Source organism: Nicotiana attenuata, unplaced genomic scaffold (assembly GCF_001879085.1).
Source record: "Nicotiana attenuata strain UT unplaced genomic scaffold, NIATTr2, whole genome shotgun sequence".
NCBI classification, from domain to species: domain Eukaryota; kingdom Viridiplantae; phylum Streptophyta; class Magnoliopsida; order Solanales; family Solanaceae; genus Nicotiana; species Nicotiana attenuata.
This window is the reverse complement of record NW_017671200.1, coordinates 1-26,940: the sequence shown is the minus strand read 5'-3', so window position 1 is coordinate 26,940 and position 26,940 is coordinate 1.

The following is a 26,940-nucleotide window of genomic DNA, read 5'->3' as shown; positions in this document are numbered from 1 at the left end:
CAAAACACCAAAAACAACACCAAAACTATTAAATTACATCGAATTCAAGCCTAAGTTCTTCAAAAACTTCCAAAACACGCATTCGATCAAAAACCCGACCAAAACGCCTCCGAATGACCTGAAATTTTGCACACATATCCAAAATCACCTAAAGAAGCTAAAGCAACTCTCAGAATTCCATTCCGACCCTCGGATCAAAATCTCACCTATCAACCGGAAATCGCCAAAATACTAACTTCGCCAATTCAAGCCTAATTCTACACCGGACCTCCAAAATCACTTCCAATCGCACCCCTAAGTCACGAATCCTCCCCCGAAGCTAACCGAATCGCCGGAAATCACATCCGAGCCTTCTGACTCGTAAGTCAACATCTGGTTGACTTTTCCAATCCAAACCTTCCTTAAAGAGACTAAGTGTCTCATTTTCTACCAACACCAATCCAAATCAACTCTAACACACCAAATACTGATAATGAAACATGAAGAAGCATAAAATGGGGGAAATGGAGCGGTAACACATGAGACGACGGGTCGGGTCGTCACATCCTCGCCAATTTAAACCAACGCTCGTCCTCGAGCGTACCCAGAGTTGTCCTAGAAGCCAACCAGTAGCTGAATAACCTTACCATATACCCGGGGTGATCCCACGTCACTCTATCTCGCGTAGGTCCGATAACACAACATAGCTGAAATCTCACAACCCATCTAGACCATAAACTATAGAACCACATTGCATTTTCCGAAATTATACACAAGATCAGAACCTCACGTCTATATTCAGAATAAACCCGAACCAGCTGTAATAACCCATACCTGCAACCTCAGGTGAGACCATCCGATATACCACATAATCCAAAAACTCGAAACGATAGCCTCTATTCACAGCAGTTGCCCACAATAACCAAATACCGATAGAAAACCTCTTATTAGCTAAAGTCTTATTCCAACACTTTCATATACTGCCAACGATAAATAAAACACGCGATAAACTGTAACCATCTCTCAGATCAACCATTCATGAAGCCACTTCCCTTTTGACTAATACCACAACAGATTTTCTGGGCCGAACCTCGATATTATCCTTCTAACAAGCTGAAATCAAATCTATTCGTATTCATTAATGACTCCAACGACCACCTCGAATCCAACACTCCACTCTGGTGATATGACACCTCAATACAGGCCTAAGCCACACCTTGCATAATACATGCACCAATAAGAAACGGTCGGAACATACTTAAATCATGACAAATGGCTCAAACGAAAGTGCTGTTTCATCAGTACCATCACCACACAAGGCTGAGACCCCGTCTCACATCATAGAAATAGAACACCTGAATCTACCTCGAAAGGTCATAACTCCACGTAGCCTCGCTATAATGCGCGATCCTATCCAAACACTGTTACACATGAAGCACCTCAAGTACCCAATCGTTCCACGAAAGATATTCTAAAATTCCCCTGTGCCATCACACAAACTCAGATACCAACAGTCGATCTAACAAGAAAATGCCGCAACACTACCGAAGTATCATCAATCTAATCACATTATCCTTTTTTTTCCGAGACATATACTTTCGTCAAATCACTTCCAATTTGCAGTATCATTCCTTGGGTTATCTGAGGCTACCCGTTGCCTAGGAGTTTTATGAACTTCTTTTTAGAACTGAACTGAAACCTCGAACACGTAAATCTCAATCCTCCACAACATACCACATATACCATACCATCCAAGGATAGCAAGAAAACCTTTATCTCCCTTCTGAGCCACAGACATCTACTCACTCAACTAGTCGAGAACTCCCATCAATCCCATCTAGAAGAAAAGAATCATTACACATTCCATGCTTCGCATGCCCATAGAAAATATATACATCTCCAAACCACGGTAAAACCCAACAAGAACTCTCTCCCAATTCTATCTTCACGAGCTAGACTGCCAGGACTGAATCCTTCTATCCCAACCGAGCTAAGCAAGCTGTCAGAACTCAAGAACTTTGCTGCACAATACCTATAAGGGCTCATTACCTTGAACGCATACGAAGAATTAATCATATCCTTACCACACCGATTCGGTCTACTATCAAGCTATTCCATCTATCTAACTTCCCTTCTGATTCATCATCAACTTGATATTCCCTCTTGCTGTAGCACCACAATGCCTCAATCCAGGCTCACTACATGAGACCCAAGCACCAGACCACACTGTCTAAGACCCATAAGCCACTGAACACTCTCTCAATGTTCCCAGAAATACTACATTCCAGAATACTTTACTCTGAAGAACTTCCTGCGAATCTAAGTTCGTTACCTTTACTTTCCAGATACTGATACATCGAATCCCTTAATTAGCATAAAATACCACAAGTCTTGACCTTTCCGATGAAAACACAGTCTCTGACCACATACACAACCTTAAGACACCTGATTGTTACATGTAGAATCTTGATCACAATAAAACCATTCTCGAGAGTCATTCACTCTTATTGAAACTGCAAATTACCTGACTTAACGAACAAAACCACTCGTGCCTCATTGGCACTCCGATACCGCAAAATGAGATCCTCATCCCAATACAACCAAGCAATTTCCTGCTCTATGCATCGGGCATTCTATACCAACAATAACTCTAGACATTCCGTGATTCTCATACCCTATGGAACATAATATAACCTCTATCACAAATTTTGCTTCACTCGTGCCATCCTCGGCTCAATTTCTGCGACCAGAACTGATTCGCCAGCATGCCTCAAACCGGAACCAACATAGCACATAACCGTGCAATCAGCTAATCAACAGCAATCTCCCCAACTTGGATCGAAGCCATATATCAGGACACACTCAATAACTCATAATACTTTTACTCTAATGATGCCACAATATCATAGTGAGATTAAACTTAAATCATCCACTAGTTTGTGAAAACACAGATCATCTAATACTGTAATCCTCTGCAAACCTCGCATTCATTCCCACATCAGTTGTGTCTACTCTCTTAAGCTACCCGAATTCTCAAATTTCAACGCGTACCCTTCAATTACACATGAGATCTTCTAACATACGCATAAGGATCATACCACTTAATAACACTCCGCAGGAGATAACCCACCTGCTTCGCCTCAATTTAGTACTTCAGCATACCTTCCACCATCATATACGTTACACAGTCATTAGTCTTCCCGAGTCTGAACTCATACCGCCACATGTAATGCACTTCACTTCCCAACTAGGAGACACGAAAATATTTTTCACACGCCCATACTCGGCCACACATCACATTACAATAGGAACCGAACACTTAACAGTTCATCTACTGCCCAGCAGACTTCTTCGTCACTATCAAGTCATATAGATACATCTCGCAGTACTAGCATACTCATCACATGGGTATCCAACCGCCATTCCGTCTAATAGGGACAATACCGAACATATAAGTTCAAAGCACTTGCTCACACAATCAGCACCTCGGTGCTCAAGCCATAGGCAAAGATTCGGCCTCAAGTCCTCCAGACTGGCCCAACATACTCACGAAGATCACATCTCGCCCCTTGATCGGGGAATCACAAACCATCAAGGCACATATAATACTGAGCGCTCGCGTGCGTACCTAGACGTGTGGAAGGAATTTCAAGGGTTATATCTCGAGCTGAATCAAGTACGTACGATAAGAATTTCAAGAAAGTGAAGTTTTCCTAAAGGTTCTGTAGCCTCTCGAGGATAAATACAGACGTCTCTGTACTGATCCGCGAGACTCTACTAAACCTGCTCATGACTCGTGAGACCTAGTAACCTAGGCTCTGATACCAACTAGTCACGATCCAATTTCCAAACTTGGTCGTGATGGCGCCTCTCGTGAAGACAAGGCCAGCCAACAGAACACCAATAACTCTTTAATAATTACTTAGCATGAATAAGTCTAAACCATTAATAAAATTCCCATAAGTGCGGAACAGAAGTGATAAAAACAGGGAACCATCCCAACACAGCCCGACCGGGTTGTCACAAGTCACGAGCATCTAGAAGGATTTTCAATACAACTACAAGGCCTGTAATACATGGATTAAAGTTTAGAATCAAAAAGAAGAAATCCGGTGCCGCGAACGCTGGCGGTCACCTTGCTCAGCTACGATAGCAAAATCCTCAACCAGCTCAAACCCGATACCGGGTAAACCAATACCTGCATCTGCACGCGAGTGCATGGAGTAAAGTGAGTACTCCAACTCAGTGAGTAATAAAAGTAAATAATAACTGAGCAGCAAGAAATCACGTAAAGCAATCCATCATGCTATATAGGACAGTGTAACCCTTTGAGAAAACAGTGAAAACGTGAAATCTTTAGAAATATCTGGGCTCAATTTTAAAACTTCTTTTCAAAATATCTTTTTCCAACAGTTAAGCAAATGAATGCGAAACAGATAGTGCAAGTCAGCACCAAAGTCAGCCCCTCGGGCACAGCACTCCATTAACAAATAACACCAGGGTATCGGGTAAGCAGTGCAAGAAGCAGCATGGAATCCAATGAAATGAGAGTGCTGAAATGTCATGACAAATAATACAAATGGGAACAAATGCATGAGTGCAATGCAATGCATATGACGGTACACTCCGGTACCCACTGCGGCGTGCAGCCCGAGCCATCCATATATTTAACGTCGACGGCGCTCACTGGGGGTGTGTACAGGCTCCGGAGGGGATCCTTCAGCCCAAGCGCAATATCAAGCCATCTCGTGGCATCAACCAGGCTCTCGGCCTCAATATCAAAGTAACCATCCAGGCCCTCGGCCTCAAGATCAATGTAATCAACCAGGCTCTCAGCCTCAAAATCAATATAACACTGCTGCGGCGTGCAGCCCGATCCATGCTCAGTCCAGAAATGCACATATAACACTGCTGCGGCGCGTAGCCCGATCCATGCTCAGTCCAGAAATACACATAAGCCACTTGGGCAATGTTAAAATAATAGTTCTCAGCTCAAAACGTCAATAAATTATAGTTTAAGTTTTCAAATCTTTGAAATGATGGCTGAGTTTGCGAAACAGTATTTAAAACCTTGGACCGAGATCAAATAATATGCAAAAATAATGCGAAAACGGTGATATCAATCCCTGAAGGATTCAAATAATTGGCACGAAGCCCAAATACGGCAATCAGCCCAAATCATGAAATATCAAATAAGTTTCAGTCAGTTACGCGGTAAAATCAACAACTGGGACGGACCAAGTCACAATCCCCAACGGTGCTCTACCCCACGCTCTCTATTCGGCGTGCAAGTCACCTCAATATAGCACTAAGGGTGCAAATCCGGGGTTTCAAACCCTCAAGATGTCATTTACAATCATTACTCACCTCGAACCGGTGAAGTCTCTAGCTCGCGACGCCTTTGCCCCTCAAATCGGCCTCCACGCGCGTCGAATCTAACCAAAATCAGAGCAAATACATCACAATATGCTAAGGGAACAATACCCAATCGAAAACAATTGAAAAATAGCAAAAATCTCGAAACTAGCAAAATCCGAGCCCCGGGCCCACTTCTCGAAAAATCAGAAAATTCACATCAATGGATTCCTCATCTCGCCACGAGTCTATACATACCAAAAACTCTCAATTTGGGTCACAAATGGCCCCTCAAATTCCAATTTAAAGTCTTAAAATCCCAGGCCCTAGTTTCTTCCAATTTAGCCAAATTCTCAAGAATTTCAAGGATAATTCCACAATATAATCGTGTTTTTAACTCATAAAACTTACCTCCAGTCAATCTCCTTCGAATCCCTCTTCAAATGCTCCCAAGTAGCTCCCAAAATGCTCAAAAATGGTGGAAAATTGGGTTTGGGTTCGCGGATGAAATGTTATTTTAAACCCTTCTGCCCAGGCCTCATTTCCGCTTCTGCGATACATTTACCACTTCTGCGGTCACCGCTTCTGCGGTTCTTTTCCCGCTTCTGCAGAATTACACAGCTGCCTTCAGGTCCGCTTCTGCGGTCCTAACCGCTTCTGCGAATGCCGCATATGCGGACAACCATCCGCTTCTGCGGAAGTCCTCCCAGAATCAGACTTTCGCACCTGCGACGCCCTCACCGCATCTGCGGAGCCGCCTCTGCGGCCCTTTTTCCGCAGATTCGGAAATACCAGATATCAGCCCATCAGCTATTCAAAATTCCAAAATCCATCCAGATGACCATCCGAAATCACCCCGAGGCCCCCGGGACCTCAACCAAAAATGCCAACCCGTCCTAAAACATCATTCAAACTTTCTCCAATCATCAAAACACCAAAACAACACCAAAACTATCAAATTACATCGAACTCAAGCCTAAGTTCTTCAAAAACTTCCGAAACACGCATTCGATCAAAAACCCGACCAAAACACCTCGAATGACCTGAAATTTTGCACACATATCCAAAATCACCTAACGAAGCTAAAGCAACTCTCGGAATTCAATTCCGACCCTCGGATAAAAATCTCACCTATCAACCGGAAATCGCCAAAATACTAACTTCGCCAATTCAAGCCTAATTCTACACCGGACCTCCAAAATCACTTTCGATCGCACCCCTAAGTCACGAATCCTCCCCCGAAGCTAACCAAATCGCCGGAAATCACATCCGAGCCTTCTGACTAGTAAGTCAACATCCGGTTGACTTTTCCAATCCAAACCTTCCTTAAAGAGACTAAGTGTCTCATTTTCTACCAACACCAATCCAAATCAACTCTAACACACCAAATACTGATAATGAAACATGAAGAAGCATAAAATAGCGGAAACAGAGCAGTAACACATGAGACGACGGGTCGGGTCTGTCACGACCCCAAACCCCGGTCGTGATGGCGCCCAACACATTGCCAGGCAAGCCCGACCATTTACACAACCTTAGCCAAATAACCTAAATAAATAAATAAGTGTTCACTACTATAATACCAATTTAGTACGGAAATTCTGATATAATCTCTAACATTCGAAAAACCCCAAAATAGAATACTAAATAGCCCACCGAATTTGGTGTCACGAACATGAGCCTCTAAAATAGATCATCCACCTATTACAAATCCAACTAGGAAAATTACGAATAAAATAATAAAGATAGATGGGAGAGATCAGAGCTGCGAACGCCATGCAGCTACCTTGATACTCCCGAATAATGCTGCTCAGCTAACACGAGTCCTCACTCACCCTGTGGTGTACCTGAATCTGCACACAAGGTGCAGGGAGTATTGTGAGTACTTCCAACTCAGAAAGTAATAAATATAAATAAGGTCTGAGGATAAGAAATCCTAAATAAACACAAAGTAAAGCTAAAAATACCATTAAACAACAATACAGTTAGAATAAACATCACACAGATGAAGAAATAAATAACAATTAAATATGCAAATGCAACACATAAACCGGTACCTCCAGTACCCCGCTGCGGCCGTGCAGCCCGCTCCATTTACTTAACGTCGACGGCGCTCACTGGGGGTGTGCAGACTCCGGGAGGGGCCCCTTACGGCCCAAGCGCAATAATAAGCCATCTCGTGGCATCAAACAGGCCCTTGGCCTCATATCAATATCATTATAATACTGCTGCGGCGTGCAGCCCGATCCCATACTCAGTCCAAAAATCACACAATAGTATAAAAATATTCAATCCAAACTTCATTTAAAAATATTAATTAAGTTCCTACTTTTAGAAAAATGGCTGAGTTTACAAAAACAGTGTTAAATAGCAGGACTGAGTTCAATATCTAGAAATATGGTAAGAAACCAGTAAAATAATCCCTGAAGGATTCAAGTAGTTGGCACGAAGCCCAAATATAACAATTAATCCATTTTTTTTATAAGGATATCACAAAACTACAATCAATTAGGTAGTAATTTTATTAAGCGGGACGGACCGAGTCACAATCCCCGACGGTGCTCTACCCCACGCCCNTCTCATTTTCTACCAACACCAATCCAAATCAACTCTAACACACCAAATACTGATAATGAAACATGAAGAAGCATAAAATGGGGGAAACGGAGCGGTAACACATGAGACGACGGGTTGGGTCGTCACATCCAAGATCCTCATCAGGTGCCTCAACAGGTGGGTCGACAAGTGCCTCAATGCCCCCTTACTGGGGACCACCTTCTCACCGTCCCCTGCGACCCCGTGGGGCACCCCTGCCTCGTGGGACAACCCTGCCTCGTGGGACAGACCTGCCTCGTGCCCGACCCCTGCCTCGTGGGACAGGCCTACCCCGATGGTGCTGCTCTGGCGCCACATACTCAGCCTCGTGATCTAACCTCTCGTCCTCTCTGGTTCACTGCAGTGTCCGGAGAGCCAGCTCTACCACCCAACGGTCATACTGCACAAATACAGGATTGTCGGCATGCTGCTGCATCTCCTATCCCAACTGGTAGACCATGTGATGCCCAATAGCATGCACAACATTTAAAATATTAATTACATAACGCTATATCACAGTTATAAGTATGGGTTCCAATAAAAAACATACAAGTGCCTTGTGCCTCCCGGCGTATGGTCTGAACTGACCGCCAGGTACATGAACGGGGTTCCCGATCATCAGTCGGGTGTGACGGCGGTACCATGACGTATAAAGCGCAATAGTCGCCGCCTGGATCTGTGAAGGTGGTGGAGGAATCAGGTCCTCTCGCTGCTCCCAAATATGGACCTACGCCTCTAGCCATCCTACAAATGCGTCATCGACCCTCGAACGATCATCCCGCTGATAATGTGTAACCACCCATGCAGGCTCCATCGGTATAGTCTGGGGACGGTCAAACTGGTGAAGTACCCGCTATGGGGCATGATGCTCCACAACATCGAGGCATATCAGCGGGACGGAAGTGTTCCAAAGCTGTCGGTCGACCGAGCAATAATCGGGCAGATCAGCTATCAACTCGTCGCTGTATGACGTCCAGATGAACTATCAAATAATAACATAAAAGTGAGTATGCACAACACAAGTGAATTTATAACAAGTAAGTTTAGGTACATATTTACCTGTGCGGCCTCCAGCATATCCAACATATCCCTAACAAGGGGGGAGATTATGATGAGCATCACTGCCTCGGTAGTACCCACGTCGAAGAACCCACCTCCTAGCTAGAGGGATAAACGGAGGTGCTACATACGGCTCTAATGGTGGTAGAGGTGGCTGCAACGGCAGGAGCCGCTCCCAGGCCCAAACCTAACATACAAGGTTGACGTAAAATCTAAGAGTCATTTTGACTATATAGAATTCGAAGTAATGAACAGAGTATTCGAATATGTTGTCACCTGTAGAAGCGGCAGAAAACCACATATGTCGACCTGGGTGCCCATGCTAGCCCGGCACATACTCCTGTACAGGTAAGCGAGAACAGCAGCACCCCAACTGTACTGGGGTAACTCATCTAGCTGCTGAAGATGATGTAGAAAGCGCAGACCCACTAGATTTCCCGAAGTGTTCGGGAACAAGACACCCCCAAAAAGAAGAAACAACGCCAACCTTATGTGCCGGTGAATATGGAGATCCTCTGTCTCGCCGGTGATGTCGGGGTGCAATACCTCCATATGCCGTCTGATAGCTGTCACAGAAATGCGACTGCCCCATCTAGCTGCAGCCTCACCCTGTGGCCTGAAACCAGTATACTGCCCCAGCAAATCCAAATACTGGGCATGCGTCATAGCTCTCATATACTGGGGCGGTGCAATGGCCAGTCCATCAACACGCAGCCCATATAAAACCTGAACATCCTGAAACGTGATGGTGGCCTCTCCAGTGGGCAGGTGAAAAGTGTGTGTCTCCGGTCGCCACCGCTCTATCAACGCCGTGATGAGAGACCAGTCGAGTTGCAGCCGCCCAATCTCAAAAATCCTAAGGAAGCCCGTAGCACGCAGGCGATGGACTATGCAGGGATGGAAATCTCTATGCCTCAAAAAGTTTAACAAGTCGTCTGGTCGCCTGGCACGGAGAGTCTGATCCAATAGATGTCCCTTCCATACGTAGGCGGACCTATGGTCGCCCTGTAACACTAATATCTGATCCGAGGCTGGTCCAGGATGCAGAGGCGGCAAGTCCATGTCGTCTACTGTAAATTAAACAATATTAATTGTGTTTTTGTGTTATACTAATTAATATTTAATTATTTAATAGGACAGAGTATATAACTATGGGTTCCAAGCTCGATATTTGAGGCCCAGTAGCACCAAGCTATCCTGAATTCTTATGTGTGTCAATTTCAATATTTTTAGAATTTTGTTTGTGTTATAATAATTAATATTTAATTATTTAATAGGACAGAGTATATAACTATGGGTTCCAGGCTCGATATTTGAGGCCGATAGCACCAAGCTAACCTAAATTCTTATGTATGACAATTTCAATATTTTTAGAATTTTGTTTGTGTTATAATAATTAATATTTATTATTTAATAGGACAGAGTATATAACTATGGGTTCCAGGCTCGATATTTGAGGCGCAGTAGCACCAAGCTATCCTGAATTCTTATGTGTGTCAATTTCAATATTTTTAGAATTTTATTTGTGTCATAATAATTAATATTTAAGTTTTAATTGGACAGCGTATATATCTATGGGTTCCGGGCTCGATATTTGGGGCCCAGTAGCACCAAGCTATCCTGAATTCTTATGTGTGTCAATTTCAATATTTTTAGAATTTTGTTTGTGTTATAATAATTAATATTTAATTATTTAATAGGACAGAGTATATAACTATGGGTTCCAGGCTCGATATTTGAGGCCCAGTAGCACTAAGCTATCCTGAATTCTTATGTGTGTCAATTTCAATATTTTTAGAATTTTGTTAGTTTTATAAATTAAATAATTAATTTTTAATTGGACAGGATATATAACTATGGGTTCCACGCTCGATATTTAATTTGACAACATATATTAATTTGTTAGTTCAGTAAGTTTGTTTTATAAATTAAATAAGTAATTTTTGTAAAGTGTAATTAGATAGAGTTTGTAGTTAGTAGATACTTAAACTACAGAGACTCTACGCTAAAAAGCTCAATATTTTACTATGCTAAAAGGCTCTATATTTTACTACGCTATAAGGCTCTATATTTTACTACGCTATAAGGCTCTATATTTTACTACGCTAAAAGACCACTATTCTTTAAGCAAATAAATAATCTAAGCTAAATAAAAATAACAAATATATGAACATAACATTCACGAAATTACATATAAAACAGTAAAAGATATTTATGAACAATTTTATTAACAATAAAAATTATTCCCAACTTTTAACTATTTTTTTTAAACACTAATAATTTAATCCGGGTAAAAATAACATACAAATTTAATCGCAAACATAAAACAAATCAACGTGGAAACGCATTCAAGAAAACAGATATGCATAATTACACGAGTTTCGACATAAACTAAATCGGAATACCTCGATTTATGTTTATAGAAATGTCAGAAATTTGAAATTTTGAGCCCGGAACAAGGAATCCACAACAATCAAAGGCTTGGGTTGTATGCGGGACCTACACTCTTCACTTTTTGTGTGACGGATGGGGCCCAATCGAATGTTTTCTTTTAAAACGAGGGGGGACCGCTGGAAGGTTTTTTTTTTAATTTTGAACCAGTGGGGTTCTGTCGTGGGGAAGAAGAAGAAATTTATAATTTAATAGGAAAACTCTGTATAATACTACGTTTACCTAAAAATAACAGCTTAGGTAAAAATAACAGCTTTAAAGGAGGAGTGGAAGTGGAAAACATAAAAAGGAGGAGTGAATTAACTTTAAAGAATCCAAATTGGCGTGTCAGTAATCTAGCATAGTACTCTTCTCAGCCATAAATGGTTGCAATTTTGTTGTTTTGTTAAGGTGTGATACATGAATATTCATCACGCACAACATAATTTCAACCTTGTGGAACGATGATGTTTGATATCGAGCAGTTATAGAAATAAAACCATATAGCACAGTCGTCTCATTGTGGACTCCCTAAGAAGGTTTATCCAATTACAAAAGCACCACAGTTCCTGAGCACGTAACCACTTCCTTAATCTTCCTTGTTATGTAATATGCCTGATCAACTCCTCTAGTGCTCCTGTAGTTACTGATACGGTACATCTCTGAATAGATACAAGCAACACGATTGCTTTATTTCACTTACGAAATGTATATCCTCTTGACAAAACATAATGTACCCTCTATCTTATTGGGGAAAATAATTAGGTTGATTATTTATAATTGGAAATTTCGTCATGGAAATAAAGACTAACATTGAGTAAATGTAGTCAACCTAATAAGAAATAAAAAATGTATACCCTCATTCTGTTTTATTCTGATAGAGAAATTCTTCTATTGACCGAGACTTTCAGCATCTTAGCTTTAGTTTTCAGACTTTCATTAAGACACAGAGCTCCTTCAATTTAACTGTCCTTCAATGGGAAGTTCTCCAATAGTTATCCAGATACATCTCTAAGAATTCAATGAGGAGATTTAAACATATATAGGAATATAGTTCAAGGGAATTTTAAGGCCACCCGATAGTTTGGGGGGAGGGGAGGGGGGTAGGTGAGTTAAATAACAACGTGTAGTGCTACATGGCACGTGTTTAGTTAATTAGGAGCGTGTACCAGACACACCTCTAAGAATTCAACTGAGGGGTTTTAATATGAAGGAGAATATAGTTTAGAGATGATTTTTGGGACACCCTATCATTTAAGTAGGTAACTCAAACAAAGTTAATAGTTAAAAGGGGGTTTACGATATTTACTCTTTCATATTCATATTCGTATTTCCTATTTGGCCATAGTTCCATATGTGTATTCTTTTCTATGATTAAAGGGAGTTAGTACTATAATTCTTAACATTTAAATGTACTTACTTTGTAATATCAGGAGACAATGCGAATTGTAACGACCCGACTGGTCGTTTTGAGTTCTAGCGCGCCGTTCAGCAGTTTGAGACCATGAGCAGCTTTATTTCAGGTATTATGACTTGCACGTGTGGTCGGAATTGAATTTCGGGAAGTTCGGAGTTGGTTTGGAAGGGAATTCTCATTTCAGAAGCTTTAAGTTGAAAGAATTAGCTAAGATCGGATTTTTGAGTAAACGACCTCATAATCAGTATTCGAAGGTTCCAGCATGTTCGTATGGCAATATCGGACTTGGGTGTATGCCCGGATCGGGTTTTGGATGACCCGGGGACGTTTTGGCGCCTATTGTGGAAGTTAGCATTTTGGAAAAAATTTCATAAGTTTGGGTTGAAGAACATTTCAATGTTATCGATGTCCGTTTGGGATTCTGAATCTCGGAGCAGCTCCGTATGGTGATTCAGGAGTTGGGAGCGCGATCAGAAGTGAATTCGGAGGTCCGTGGGTCATTTTGGAGTCATTTGGCTAAAGATAGAAATTTGAAGGTTTTTGAGAAGTTTGACCGAGAGTTTGACTTTTTGATATCGGGGATCGGAATCCGATTCCGAAAGTTGGAATGGGTCAGTAATGTCGAATATGACTTGTGTGCAAAAATTTGAAGTCAATCGGACGTGATTTGATAGGTTTAAACATCGGAAGTAGAAGTTTGAAATTCTAAAATTCATAAAGCTTGGATTGGAGGTCGATTCGTGGTTTTAGCGTTGTTTGATATGATTTGAAGCCTCGAGCAAGTCCGTAATGTGCTTTGGGACTGGTTGCTATGATTGGTTGGGGTCCCGGAGGGCCTCAGGTGGATTCTGGGTGGTTAACGGATCGAAAATAGAATTTTTGGAAGGCTGAAGTTGCTGGTTGCTGGTATAACCGCACCTGTGAGAAATGGGCCGCAGGTGCGGAGCCGCAGAAGCGGCCAGAGGAGCCGCAGATGCGGTTTGGACCAAAAATGAAGGGGACCACAGATGCGTCGAGCAACCGCAGAAGCGGGACCGCACCTGCGGCGGTTGAATCGCAGAAGCGAAAGGGAGGGCCTGGTGAGATATCCGCAGAAGCGGTGGAAGTGGCGCACCTACTGAACCGCAGGTGCGGAAGTGCTGGAGGCAGAATGGTTCTTTTAAAAATCGGGATTTAGCCATTTTCTCTAATATTTTCTTGGCTTGGGCGATTCTTTGAGAGTTTCAAGAAGGGATTTTCATCATCAACCAAGGTAAGCTAATCCCACCTATCTTGAGTTAAATATATTGATTATGTATGAATTTTAGTATGTAAATTGGTAGAAATTTGGGGGTTCGAGGAAAACCTAGAAAATTGATATTCTTGGAATTTGACCATGATTTTGGGTATGAAATTGAGAGTAAATTATATATTTGAGTTCGTGGAATTATGGGTAAGCTTAATCTTCGAAAATTTTCGGAATCCGGGCACGTGGGCTCGAGGGCATTTTTGTTAACTTTTCGATCGGGGTTAGGAATTGTTATAAATTGGATTGTAGTGAGTAATTGGGCATATATTAACGGGTTTGCATAATTATTGGCTAGTTTTGGAGCATTTAGCATCGATTCGAGTCTTTGGAAGGGCGTGGAATGCCGGTTATAGATCTTCGGAGCGAGGTGAGTCTCCTTTCTAACCTTGTAAGAGGGAATTGTCCCCATAGGTGAAATAATTGATTATGTACTCCTATTTGTGGGGGCTATGTACGCACGAGGTGACGAGTGTCCGTGCGTAGCTACTAATATGTGTAAGTCCGGGTAGTCTATTACCCAAAAGCATGCTATACTTGGAATATCTGTAATCTTATTGATAGTTGAATTTCTTAAATTCTATCGAATCGGTAAATAAATCTCTAAGAGGATTAAACTTCATTTTCTTAAATCAATAAAAGAGAATTGGCTTTTATCTGGATAAATGTTTCCCGATAAATTCTTAATTTGCTGTTTGAGCATGTATTTCTATGTGTACCTGCGTCGCATGTAAGGTTTGCGAGCAGGATAATTGTTTATTTAAATTTGACCGCGTCGCATGTATGGTTCGCGAGCGGGGTAATAGATACATCTATGGTTCGCGTCGTTCGACCCTCGGCAGTGCACATTTTACATTTATGTTGGATCGGGCCGTACGACCTCGGCATGAGTTGCGCATGCTTGTATTGCTTGCCTTGAGATTTATTGATATTGATATCTACTCTCCTGACTTGAGATAATTGTTAATTAATGGATTACGAATCCGGAGACTTTTAATAAAAAGGAACTTTTACTTGTTTCGTGACTTATCTGACTTTACTGTTGTTAATAAATTCGTGATTCATCGCATTAATAATATTATTATTGGACCACTAGTAAGTGTCGAAGTCGACCTCTCGTCTCTACTTCTTCGAGATTAGACGGGATACTTACTGAGTACACGTTTTTTTCGTACTCATGCTACACTTGCTGTGCATTTTTGTTGCACAGGCACATGTACTTCTAGTGGCCTACTGGGCGTAGCAGCATGGATGATACGGGGACTAGGTGAGCTCCATTACTCGAGGTGACCCGCAGCTAGTATAGTCTCTTTCAGTGTATTGTATTTATTTTCTGTCCAATTTGTATTCCGAACGGATGTGGTATTGTATTGTTTCTTAGAAATAGCTCATGCACTTGTGACACCAGGTTCTAGGGATGTCAATGGGTTTATTCAGAATTTTAAAAGTTGTTAAATGTTTCATTTCTTATTCACTGAAATTTACTATGTATAATTTAAACGTATAAAGAAGGGATTTCAGAAATAATTAAAACGAGAATTTAATTAAGTAATTTGGTTGGCTTGCCTGAAAGCGGTGTCCGGCGCCATCACGACCCTTAGTGGATTTTGGGTCGTGACACCTATTCTATCTTTCTTTATACTATAAGATAATTTTAAGTATTTGGTGTTTGTGACTTTTTTCCCACCCAAATAAGCTATCCACGGCCCTACTTGGCCCTACAGTTTAATTTCAGAGCTATCTGAAAGACAAATAAATATTGCACGGCTATCGATTGATTATAATAGGATCAAAAATTTAATCACAATGAAAATAGAGTGAAAAGGCAATGTATTGTCACGACCCGGAATTCTTACCGTCGGGACCGTAATGGCGCCTAACATTTACTTGCTAGGCAAGCCAACGTTAGAGAATCATTAAGACAATTCTTATACATTTCAGTAATTAACAGCAAATAAGCTATAACGAATTAAAATGAAAGCGGAAATTCATAACAGTCTCAATATATATTCTACTACCCGGATCTGGAGTCACAATTCACGAACTTCTAAGATTTCACTACAAGTAAATGTCTCAAAGAAATACAACTATTTTCGAAACAAAAGAAACAGTAAAATGAAATGCCTAGAAGGGAACTCCAGGGTCTGCGGACGCCGGCAGATATACCTTGTGTCTCCTATTGGATGGATCTAGTAGCTAACCTCGCGATCAGCTCGGGCCAGTACCAAAATCTGCACAGGAAGTGCAGAGTGCTGTATCAGTACAACCGACCCCATGTACTGGTAAGTGTCGAGTCTAACCTCAGCGAAGTAGCGACGAGGCTATGACAAGACACCTACAAATAAATCTGTGCAGTATAACAGTATATGTACAAATAACATCAATGAAAGAAACCAGACAAGTAATATCGGGAGGGGGACATGCTGAGAGTTCATAAGATAAAGAAACACAACAGTAATAAGAACTTGATCACCCAATATACCTTGAATAAATAAGAACAAGTAAACGTAGTAAAGTAAAATGCACGGCATCACCCTTCGTGCTTTTACGCTCAACCTCACCATATGAATCAATAGAAATGGCACGGTATCACCCTTCGTGCATTAACTCTCTCAAAATAGGGCACGTCATCACCCTTCGTGCATTAACACTCACAATATGGCACGACATCACCCTTCGTGCATTATCACTCACAATATGGAACGGCATCACCCTTCGTGCATAGAAATAACCAGAACAAGTCTTACTTCAACATTTGATTCTACAATGCCAACCTCAACTTTGAGAAAATACTCAATTATTACCAAAAGTCCGTAAACATAATAAGAACGATTAATTAATTTAAGCATGGATAATATGATCAAGGAAAGCAAAAATTATAAGAATAAGACTCACCCGCATGCTTTAACCGGAAAACAACGCATAGGTACTCGTCACCTCACCTATACGTTGTACCCAACATTCAAACACGTAGCAAATAGACAATTAAGTCCTAATCCCTCAAGCCAAGGTTAACCACGACACTTACCTTGCTCCAACGGTCAAACTCAAAGCTCAACCACGACTTTTCCTCTCAAACAAGCCTCCGATCAATAGAATCTAGAAATTTACCAATCAAACGATTCAAATCAAGCCTTAGGAACTACCCACGATTGCAAAGAATTCAATTTAGGTCATTATTGAAAAAGTCAACAAAAGTCAACACCCGGGCCCGTGTGACGACCTGACCGATCGTTTTGAGCTTTTGCACTTTGACCGCCAGTTCTCGGGCATGACTTGCCCCGTGTAATGTATTATGACTGATGTAGACTGTTGGTTTTGGTTTTCAGGAAAATCGGAATGAATTTGAAAGAACAGTCTCAGTTGAAAGCTTTGAATTTGAAAGGTTTGACCAAGAGTTGACTTATTTGTATATGAGCTCGGATCGGAGATTTTATGATTTGGTTAGCTTCGTTGGGTGATTTATCACTTAGGAGCGTGATCGGAATTGGTTTTGGAGGTCCAGTGTAGAATTAGGCTTGAATTGGCGAAGTTAGTATTTTGGCGAATTCCGATTGATAGGTGAGATTTTGATTTGAGGGTCGGAATGGAATTCCGAGAGTTGCTGTAGCTTTGTTATGTCTTTTGGGATGTGTGTGCAAAATTCCAGGTCATTCGAACGTCGTTTGGTCGGGTTTTGATTGAAAGTATATTTCGGAAGTTTTTGGAAACTTAGGCTTGAATTCGATGAGTTTTGAGTAATTTGATGTTGTTTGAGGTGTTTTGATGATTGGAACAAGTTTGAATGAGGTTATGAGTTATGTTGGTAGGTTTGGTTGAGGTCCCGAGGGCCTCGGGTGTGTTTCGAGAGGCTAAGCGGATCAGTTGCATATTTGAGAACTTCAGAAAACAATTGGAGGTCAGTTGCAGGCATTTTTGGCCTTCGCGTTCGCGAAGGGGATCACACATTTGCGAAGGGCCGGGGTTCGTGAGCATCGCGTTTGCGAGGTACCATGCTGCGTTCGCGACGGTTTGAGAGAGGCTTCATCGCGTTCGCGAGTGTGGATACGCGATCGCGAAAGAGGTTTTGGGGCTGATGGTCAGATGTTCATCGCGTTCGCGTGGAGGCGAACGCGTTCGCGAAGTTCAAAACCGTGGAAGCAGTGCGTTCGCGACTGGCATGTCGTGTTCGCGTAAGGTAAAAGATGGTCAACATAATTTTGTGCTACGCGTTCGCGTGAGATAGACCGCGTTCGCGAAAAAGGCTTTTAAAGCTTGGGCAGAATGTTTTAATAGCTCTTGTCCGCGATTTTGGAGCTAACTTTCACCATTTTTGGGTGATTTTGGAGCTTCTTGAAGGGAATTGAAGAGGGATTCAAGAGATAACACCTAGAGGTAAGATTTTTGAACTCAATCCTCGATTATATTGTGAAATTAATCTAGAAATTCATGGAAATTTAGCTAAAATGGAAGAACTAGGGCTTGGGATTTTGCGATTTTTAAATTGGGATTTGAAGGGCCATTTGAGGTCGGATTTGAGAGTTTTTGATATGTATGAACTCGCGGAAGGATAAGAAACCCGTTGATGTGAAAATTTCTGAGTTTAGAGAAGTGGGCCTGGGGCTCAGGTTTTGCTAATTTCGGTTTTTTTGATATTTATCGATTGTTTTCGCTTGGGCTTTGTTCCCTTAGCATATTGTGACGTATTCGTTCTGATTTTGGATAGATTCGACGCGCGTGGAGGCTGATTTGAGGAGCAAAGGCGTCGCGAGCTAGAGATTTAGCCGGTTCGAGTTGAGTAATGATAGTAAATGATATCCTGATGGTTTGTAACCCCGAATTGCACATCGTAGTGCTATATTGAGGTGAGACACGCGCTGGATGATGAGCGTGGGGTCTTTTACTACTGGGGATTGTGACTTGGTCCGTCCCGATTGATGATTTTATCGCATATTTGACTGAAATTTATTTGTTATCATCATGATTTGGGCTGATTGCCATGTTTGGGCTTCGTGCCAATTATTTGAACCCCTTCGGGGATGGTGTTGATATTTCCTCACTGTTTCGATTTTATACCTGAACTCAGTCATGTATTTTTCACTGTTTTCAAAACTCAGCCAAGTTTATTTTGCTTTAACACTTGAAATGATACTTCCAATAATACTTTTGGGCTGAGCATCACATTTTACTGTTGCCCGAGATGCTTGTGTGATTTTTGACTGAGTAAGGCCGAGGGCCTATTTTGTGAGGATACTTTTGGATCGAGCCGCACGCCGCAACAGTGAGATACTGATTTGATTATGAGGACGAGGGCCTGAGATATGTGCGCCATGAGATGGCATGATATTGCGCTTGGGCCGTAAGGGGCCCCTCCCGGAGTCTGCACACCCCCAGTGAGCGCCGTCGACGATAAATGGATCGGGCTGCACGCCGCAGCGATATATGGATCGGGCTGCACGCCGCAGCGGTGCTGGTACTGTTCTATGTGTTTACTTTATTCATTTGTTTGCCATTATCTGTCGTTGTGCTACTTCACGTGATACCTACCTGATTGCCTGGCATTATCTGTTAATTGAGTGTTGTGACCGAGGGGCGGATTTATGTGCTTATCTGCACTATTGTTCTGCATTCATTTGCGTAACCGTTGAAAAAGTCATTTTCAAAAGAGGTTTAAACTGAGCTAAGGTGATTTTCTAAAGATTTCAAAGCTTCACTGCTTTTCTCAAAGGGTTTTACACTGCTCTATACAGCATGATGGTTTGTTTTACGTGATTTCTTACTACTCAGTTATTATTTACCTTTACTACTCACTGAGTTGGAGTACTCACTTTACTCCCTGCACCTCGTGTGCAGATGCAGGTATTTGTTCACCGGTAGCGGGTTTTGAGCTGATTGGAGGCTAAGTTATCGAAGTTGAGCGAGGTGACCGCCAGCGTTCGCGGCACTGCATTTCTTCCTTTTGTTTATAAATCCTACTTTGTATATTTGAGGCCTTGTAGTGGTATTTAGACTCTTATATATGCTCGTGACTTGTGACACACCGGTTTGGGCTGTGTTTGGGTTGTATTCCGCATTTTATAAAGAGATCTTTTGTTTGGACTGTGGTCATTTAATCATGCTAAAACTGTTTATTAATATTAACTATTCTGAAAAGGCGACATGGGTTGGTTGGTTGGCCTTGTCTTCACGAGAGGCGCCATCACGACCGGGTCGGGGTTTGGGTCGTGACAAGTTTGTATCAGAGCCTAGGTTACATAGGTCTCACGAGTCATGAGCAGGTTTAGTAGAGTCTCTCGGATCGATATGGAGACGTCTGTATTTATCCTCGAGAGGCTGTAGAACCTTTAGGAAAACTTCGCATTCTTGAATTCTTATCGTGCGTCCTTGATTCAGCTTGAAAAGTAACTCTTGAAATTCCTTCCACGCGTTCGCATGCGCGCATGAGCGCTCAGTATCAGATGTGCCTTGATGGCTTGTGATTCCTCAATCGATGGGCGAGATGTGATCTCTGTGAGTTGATGTTGGGCCAGTCTGAAGGACTTGAGGCCGGATCTTTGCCTATGGCTTGAGCACCGAGGTGCTGATTGTGTGAGCAAGTGTTTTGGACTTATATGTTCGGTATTGTCCCTATTAGTTGGAGTGACGGTTGGATAGCTATGTGATGAGTATGTTAGTACTGCGAGATGTATCTATGTGACTTGGAAGTGACGAGGAAGTCTGTTGGATGATAGATGAACTATTAAGTGTTTGATTTCCATCGTGATTTGATGTGTAGCCCGAGTTATGGGCGCGTGAAGAATCTTTTCGTGTCTCCTAGTTGGGGAGTGAAGTGCATTTCATGTTCAGGTACGAGTTCAGACCCAGGAAGACTAAGTGACTGTGTAATGTGTATGACGGTGGAAAGTATACAGAAATATTATATTGAGGCAAAGCAGGTGGGTTATCTCCTGTGGAGTGTTCTGAAGTGGTGTGATCCTTATGTGTATGTTAGAAGATCCCACGAGTAAGTGAAAAGTACGTGTTGAAATTTGGAAATTTTGGGTCGCTTAAGAGAGTGGGTTTAGCTGTTGCGGGGATGAATGCGAGATTTGCAGAAGATTTACAATACTAGATGATCTGTGTTTTCACAAGCTTACAAATGATTTGAGTTTATTCTCACTATGGTATTGTGGCGTCAATAGAGTAAAAGTGTTATGAGTTATTGAGTGTATCTTGATCTACGGCTTCGAACCAAGTGGGGAAGTCTGCTGTGAGCAGTTGATTGCACGGTTAGGTGCTATGATTGGTTCTAGTTTGAGGCGTACGAGTGAATTTGCTAGGACTTGCGGAAATTGAGACCGAGAATGGTCCAAGTAAAGGAAAATTTTTGGCAAAGCTTATATTACGCTTCATAGGGTAAGAGGATCACGGGATGTCTTAAGTGGTTGTTGGTAAAGAATGCTCGATGCATAGAGCCGGAAGATACTTGGTTGTATTGGGATGAGGATTTCATTCTGCGGTGTCGGAGTGCCAATGAGGCAAGGGTGCTTATGTTCGTTGGTCCAGGTAAGTTGCAGTTTGAATAATAGTGAATGACTTGCGAGAATGGTTCAAATGTGTTCAAGAGTCTGCATACATCATTGAGTATTCTAATGTTACATATGCAGTTAGAAACTGTGCTTTCATTGGAAGAGGTCAAGACTTGTGGTATTCCTATGTTAATTATGGGATTCTATGTATCTGTATCAGGAAGGTAAAAGTAACGGATTTACGTTCGCGGGAAGTTCTTCAGAGTAAAGTATTCTGGAATGTGGTGTTTCTGGAAATATTTAAGAGAGTATTCAGCGGCTTATGGGTCTCAGACAATGTGGTTTTATGCTTGGGTCTCGTATGGTGAGCCGGGTTGAGGAATTGTGGTGCTATAGCAAGAGAGAATATCAAGTTGAAAATGAATCAGGAGGAAATTTGGATAGATGGAATAGTTTGATAGTAGACCGAATCGGCATGGTAAGGATATGATTAATTCTTTGTGTGTGTTCGAGGTAATGAGTTCGTACAGGTATTTTACAGCAAAGCTCTTGGGTTTTGACGGCTTGCTTAGCTTGGTCTAGTTAGAAGGATTCAATCCTGGCAGTTTAGTTTGTGCAAATGGAATTGGGAGAGAGTTCTTGTTGGGTTTTACCGTGGTTTGGAGATGTATATTTTCTACGGGCATGCGGAGCATGGGATGCATAGTGATTTTTCTTCTAGATGGGACCAATGGAAAGTTCTTGACTAGTTGAGTGCGTAGGTGTCTGTGGCTTGGAAGGGAGATAAAGTTTTCATGTTATCCTCGGATGGTATGGTATATGCGGTATGTTGTGGAGGACTGAGACTTGCGTGTGTTAGGTTACAGTTCAGTTCTGGAAGGGAGTTCATAAAAATCTTAAGCAACGGGTAGCCTCAGATAGTTAAGGGAATGATATTTTTAATTGGAAGTGATTTGACGATAGTATATGTTCAGAAAAAGGGTAATGTGATTAAGTTGATGGCACTTCGGTAGTATTGCGGCACTTTCTTGTTAGATCACTGGTGATATTCGGGTTTGCTTGGTGGCACAGGAAAATTTTAGAGTATCTATCATGGAATGATAGGGTATTTAAAGTGTGGTATGCTTTCGGACGGCGAAATTGGGATCAGGTACGATGATTTGTGTGCTCTATGGAGTTGGAGACTGGGAGTTCACATGTTCAGGATATGTTGTGGTTGTGGATCGTGTGTATCAGCACCGTTTAGCGGCTATCAGGATTTGGAGGCTCGAGTGGATCTTTCTTTGCTGGTATGTTAGATTCTGGATGTGATGTTGGAGTTCAGACTGGTTTTCTCAGTGTCGGGTTATTCTGGACTATTACGCTATGGGCTATGCCGGAAATGCCACGAGATGAGTGGCGAGGTACGTTGGATTATGTTCTAGTAGAGTGGGTTATATTCCAAAGACCCAGCGGATGGCTGGGAAGGACTGTATTTCTTAATTGGGCATTCGTGATGGATGTCAGTGCAGAAGTTTTTACCATTGATTCATTTCCAGTGTTGAAGGACCTTCGGATATGGTTCTTGTGGCCGGGCATGTCGCCGGGCGAGGTTGTGGATTTCGGTATTGATTTGGTGCCGGGCACCGTATCGTACGGCTCCGACAGGAGTCATAGTAGTGCAAGGAGCAGCTTCAGGCTTCCTTGATAATGAGTTCGTTGGCAGGCCAATATAGATGCGTGTTCTAGCATGGGTCGGCTTGGTTGGCCCCGAATTGTATTGTTGAGGGATAGGTTGATTCGATCGTTATTGAGCTTGTTGGTGATCTGGGGAAATCTATGGGTGGCCTTCCTGTGTTGCGAGACGTTATGATTTGTTGGTTATGGGCACATATGGTGCGATTTTATTGGGGTTCTTAGTGGAAGTCGAGCGGGAAGAGTGATTGGGTGTTGTTCGGTGGGTGGCGTATCGGTTATGTCCTATCGGGTTTGCGTGGTATATGTTACTTGTTTCACCGAGGGTGTGATGATTCGCTTTGGTTCCGGACATCAAATTGTGCGTGGTTGTCAATTTCGGGCATAGTGACTCAAGGTGTCTCATGTGGAGTAGTGTTTGGATAGGATCGTGCATTGCAGCGAGGCTATGTTGAGATATGACCTTGCGGGTTAGATTCGTGTGTCTATTCTATGATGTGAGACGGGTTCTCAACCTTGTGTTGTGGTGGTACTGGTGAGCTTGAGGTACAGCTCGTTCATTTGAATCATTTTCATGATTTGAGTATGTCCGAACCGTTGCTTAGTGGTGCGCGTATTATGCTAGTTGTGGCTTAGGCCTCTATTGATGTGTCATGTCACCGGAGTGGTGTGTTGGATTAGAGGAGATCGTTGGGATCATTAATGAATACGATCGGATTCGATTTCAGCATGTTGGAAGGTTAATATCGAGGTTCGGCTCGAAAATTTGCTATGGTAATTGCCAGAGGAGAAATGGCTTCATGAATGGTTGATCTGAGAAATGGTCATGGTTTATTGCGTGTTTCATTTATTGTTGGCAGTATATGTAAGTGTTGGAATGAGACTTTAGCTGATAAGAGGTTTTCTATCAGTAGTTGGTTGTTGTGGGCAGCTGCTGTGAATGGAAGTTATCGCTACATGTGTTTGAGTTATGTGGTGTATCATATAACTGCGCCTGAGGTTGCAGGCATGGGCTACTACAGCTAGTTCGGGTCTATTCAGAGTATAGGTGTGAGGTTTTGATCGTATTGATGGTTTTAGAAGTGAAAATGTGGTTCTAGGATTCACGGGCTAGATTGGGTTGTGTAATTTCATTTTCTATGTGTTATCGGACCTATATGAGATAGGGTGACGTGGGATCATCCCCGGGTATATGCTTGGTAAGGTTATCCAGTCATTGGTTGGCTTCTAGAACAACTATGGGTACGTTCGAGGACGAACGTGTGTTTAAGTGGGGGAGGATGTGAAGACCCGACCGGTCGTTTTGAGCTTTTGCACTTTGACCGCCAGTTCTCGAGCATGACTTACCCCGTGTAATGTATTATGACTGATGTAGACCGTTGGTTTTGGTTTTCAGGAAAATCGGAATGAATTTGAAAGAACAGTCTCAATTGAAAGCTTTGAATTTGAAAGGTTTGACCAAGAGTTGACTTATTTATGTATGAACTCGGATCGGTGTTTTTACGATTTGGTTAGCTTCGTTGGGTGATTTATGACTTAGGAGCGTGATCGGAATTGGTTTTGGAGGTCCGGTGTAGAATTAGGCTTGAATTGGCGAAGTTAGTATTTTGGCGAATTACGGTTGATAGGTGAGATTTTGATCTAAGGGTCGGAATGGAATTCCGAGAGTTGTTGTAGCTTCGGTATGTCTTTTGGGATGTGTGTGCAAAATTCCAGGTCATTCGAACGTTGTTTGGTCGGGTTTTTGATCGAAAGTGTATTTCGGAAGTTTTTTGGAAACTTAGGCTTGAATTCGATGAGTTTTGGGTAATTTGATGTTGTTTGAGGTGTTTTGATGATTGGAACAAGTTTGAATGAGGTTATGGGTTATGTTGGTAGGCTCGGTTGAGGTCCCGAGGGCCTCGGGTGTGTTTCGGGAGGCTAAGCGGATCAGTTGCATGTTTGAGAACTTCAGAAAAAATTGCAGGTCAGTTGCAGGCATTTTTGGCCTTCGCATTTGCCAAGGGCCGGGGTTCATGAGCATCGCGTTCGCGAGGTACCATGCTGCGTTCGCGAAGGTTTGAGAGAGGCTGCATTGCGTTCGCGAGTGTGGATACGTGATCGCGAAAGAGGTTTTGGGGCTGATGGTCAGATGTTCATCGCGTTCGCGTGGAGGCGAACGCGTTCGCGAAGTTAAAAACTGTGGAAGCAGCGCGTTCGCGACTGGCATGTCGCGTTCGCGTAAGGTAAAAGAAGGTTAACATAATTTTTGTGCTACACGTTCGCGAGAGATGGACCGCGTTCGCGAAGAAAGCTTTTAAAGCCTGGGCAGAATGTTTTAATAGCTCTTGTCCGCGATTTTGGAGCTAACTTTCACCATTTTTGGGCGATTTTGGAGCTTCTTGAGGGGAATTGAAGAGGGATTCAAGAGATAACACCTGGAGGTAAGATTTTTGAACTCAATCCTCGATTATATTGTGAAATTAACCTAGAAATTCATGGAAATTTAGCTAAAATGGAAGAACTAGGGGGATTTTGAGGTTTTTAAATTGGGATTTGAAGGGCCATTTGAGGTCGGATTTGAGATTTTTTGATATGTATGAACTCGCGGAAGGATAAGGAACCCGTTGATGTGAAAATTTCTGAGTTTCGAGAAGTGGGCCTGGGGCTCGGGTTTTGCTAATTTCGGGATTTTTGATATTTTTCGATTGTTTTCGCTTGGGCTTTGTTCCCTTAGCATATTGTGATGTATTCGTTCTGATTTTGGATAGATTCGACGCGCGTGGAGGCCGATTTGAGGAGCAAAGGCATCGCGAGCTAGAGATTTAGCCGGTTCGAGGTGAGTAATGATTGTAAATGATATCCTGAGGGTTTGAAACCCCGGATTGCACATCGTAGTGCTATATTGAGGTGAGACACGCGCTGGATGATGAGCGTTGGGTCTTTTACTACTGGGGATGTGACTTGGTCCGTCCCGATTGATGATTTTACCGCATATTTGACTGGAATTTATTTGTTATCATCATGATTTGGGCTGATTGCCATATTTGGGCTTCGTGCCAATTATTTGAACCCCTTCGGGGATGGTTGTTGATATTTCCTCACTATTTCGATTATATACTTGAACTCAGTCATGTATTTTTCACTGTTTTCAAAACACAGCCAAGTTTATTTCGCTTTAACACTTGAAATGATACTTCCAATAATACTTTTGGGCTGAGCATCATGTTTTACTGTTGCCCGAGAGGCTTATGTAATTTTTGACTGAGTAAGGCCGAGGGCCTGTGTTGTGAGGATACTTTTGGATCGGGCTTCACGCTGCAGCAGTGAGATACTGCTTTGATTATGAGGACGAGGGCCTAAGATATGTACGCCACGAGATGTCTTGATATTGCGCTTGGGCAGTAAGGGGCCCCTCCCGGAGTCTGCACACCCCCAGTGAGCGCCGTCGACGATAAATGGATCGGGCTGCACGCCGCAGCGATATATGGATCGGGCTGCACGCCGCAGCGGTGCTGGTACTGTTCTATGTGTTTACTTTATTCATTTGTTTGCCATTATCTGTCGTTGTGCTACTTCACGTGATACCTACCTGATTGCCTGGCATTATCTGTTAATTGAGTGTTGTGACCGAGGGGCGGATTTATGTGCTTATCTGCACTATTGTTTTGCATTCATTT